We start from the raw sequence: 2,552 nt of genomic DNA, 5'->3' as shown, positions 1-2,552 counted from the left end.
GGTTTTCAGTGCTCAAGGGAGGTGACTTAGAGCTGGACCCTTACTTGTGAGCCTGTCCCAGGAGGCACTGTGGATACAGGTCTCTGTGCTAGCAACAGACTCCATTATCCTAGGAATCTAAGACTCAGAGAATTCTGGGATTTTCAATTAGAACACTATTCTCTCCATTGATGGACTTGTATATTATATGTGAATCTACTTTTATTCTTTTCTAAAATTTCTAGATAATCAATAACCATCTACTGAGCACCTGCTGTGTGCTGGGTCCTGGGCCTCACCCTGGGGACACAAAGAACAGGCCAGGCCTGTTTTAATGTGGCCCACTGGTCTACTCCAAAGGAGGGTAAGCAAATGGGTATACAGAGCTGTTAGTCAGGACTTAATGTTGAAGAACAGAGAGTGGAAGAAAACACACGGAGGAAGGTGCTCCTGATTCTTAGGGGAGAGCCAGGACCATCTTTCTAGAACCTGGTCCTGAGTGTAAATAGCAGGTTTCCAGATAAACACAATCATAATTTCCTTTGTTCAATCACCTTTCCATTTTGTTGCCTCCCCTTTCTTTGTCTTCAAGTCATTAAAATGGTAGTTATGACACAGATTTCTGTAACTTTAGGATTTTAGCCCTTGTTCTAATGAACTTGTCTGGCCAGCAGGAGACAATGGGGAAGGTGGTTGTGGTGGAGCAGGTGGAGGGAGGTCCTGCCTCAGCAGGTCTGTACAGCTTTGCAGTAAAGTCCCCTGCAGGGAGCATGCCTGTTCTGTGTGGTTCCTAGGGCAAAATTTGGTAAGTGTGGGAAAAAGGCCCATCATGTCCAAGCCATAAAGAGATTGTTATAACTCACCATGACCCCCCAGTGCCAGGGTCCCTACTCAAAGTAGAACTTCCTGTCTCAGGAAGTATTCAGACAGTTTGTGATGGATTAAAGCCATGTTGAAGGGATTCAAATCTGGTGACACATTTAGATTTCATTTATTGCCTCTTGGGCTCTTTAACCCATCTTTTCATGATGCCTATGACCCCCAGTTTTTCTGAGGTTTTTCCAGTTTTTTGGGCCTCCCCAATATGCTATCCCAGCATCCAGGGACTATGTGGATTTACCCCAGCAAAGAGGTCACACTGGGATACTGGGTTCACAATGATTCATTGTCATTTTCCAACAGCCACATATTTGGCCTGGCCTAACCCGAGGATTCAATAGAGACATAATAGGTGTGGCTATCTCCTGCCTTTCAGGTGTTTGAAGCTAGCCAATCTCTGTAGTTCCACTAGGCCTAAATTTTTACTTTTGATTTATAATCTAGTGGGGAGGTTGAGCTCCAGGAACTAAATTTAGTTTGTGTTTCCATAGAACTCCTTACATAAGGGAAGGGAGCTAATTTGCTGATTTTTCTAGTAGTTGGTGTTCTCTGTTCGAACCGGTCATTCAGTATTTGGAAGATTAATCCCAAGATTCATTTTGGTACCACTATCTTGATTCCTGGGTAAGCACAGGTCAAAATTTTAATTATCACCTGACTCTGATATTGGCTTGGTTGGAGATATCGCTGCTGTAATGAAGCATTAAGGCTGTGAGCTTCCTTTTTTGTCTTCTCAACTCATACCTGACTTCATGGTGATTCTTGATACTCAGTTCTAGGAGAAGAATTGAAAAAAAGTTGGCATTTGGTAGGTGCTTGTTGGGGGAAGTTGCAGGATAAAACTCTGATTATATGTAGGGGACAATAATTGAGTTAATTTTCATGGATTGTTCTTTCTACATGAAATACATTTTCATCTTTTTTCTTTTTGATTGTCAAATGATCTTTAATTGAAATATTTTTCTTTGTAGTTCTTAACCAGCTGGGCATTCCAGTGCACCACTGTTGATGTCATGAGGGTGGCGTCCATCAACACTGCAGTCTAGAGACTGGGCAATCCCCAGGATCTCTTTAATGGTTCCAGAGAGTTCTCTAGCTAAAAATTGGTGGCACATCTGTCAGGCAATGTTGACAATGTCATCAAAAGTGATATTTCCACTGCACTTAATGTTTTGTTTTTGCTTCTGTCTGTGTCTTGGTGGTTCTTTGAGGGCTTTGATGATCAGGGCACTGGCAGAAGGTACTACTTCAGTTGGGGCCTGCTCTTCTGAATGGTCAGTTTCACCATGATCCTCAGACCCTTCCAATCACTGGTTGGTTTGGCAATGTCATCAGCAACCATTTTGGAGACAGACCCAGGGATCCCACCTTGGGGTTCAGAGCAGACATGGCACTGACTTCCCCATGGGCGTACCTCAGGTATATGACTTTGATCTAGTTGGGGTCGAACTTTGGTGTCATGGTGGAAGTGGTTGGTGTTGAATGAACCGAGACATGGGGCTACAGAAGAAAGATGACCCTAGGCCTCCTCCAAGCCAGAAGCCAAAAGTCCTTTCCTTCTATTTTTAAAAAAGATTTTATTATTTTTAGAGAGAGGGAAAGGGAGGGAAAAAGAGGGGAGAGGAACATCAATGTGTGACATAAGCATCAATCAGTTGCTTTTGCATGTGCCTACAACCCAGGCGTGTGCCCTG

General features: G+C 43.4%; 1 pseudogene; it reads right to left on the bottom strand.

Annotated features, from left to right (window-relative positions):
- Nucleotides 1-1,832: 1,832 nt before the first annotated feature.
- LOC123804604 lies at nt 1,833-2,340 on the bottom strand (annotated as a pseudogene).
- Between the last annotated feature and the right edge of the window lie 212 nt (nt 2,341-2,552).

Source organism: Phyllostomus hastatus, unplaced genomic scaffold (genome assembly GCF_019186645.2).
Source record: "Phyllostomus hastatus isolate PE091 unplaced genomic scaffold, TTU_PhHast_1.1 phas_scaffold_216, whole genome shotgun sequence".
In the NCBI taxonomy this organism is placed as follows: domain Eukaryota; kingdom Metazoa; phylum Chordata; class Mammalia; order Chiroptera; family Phyllostomidae; genus Phyllostomus; species Phyllostomus hastatus.
Note: the sequence above shows the minus strand (reverse complement) of the source record. Positions and strands in the feature narration are given on the sequence as shown.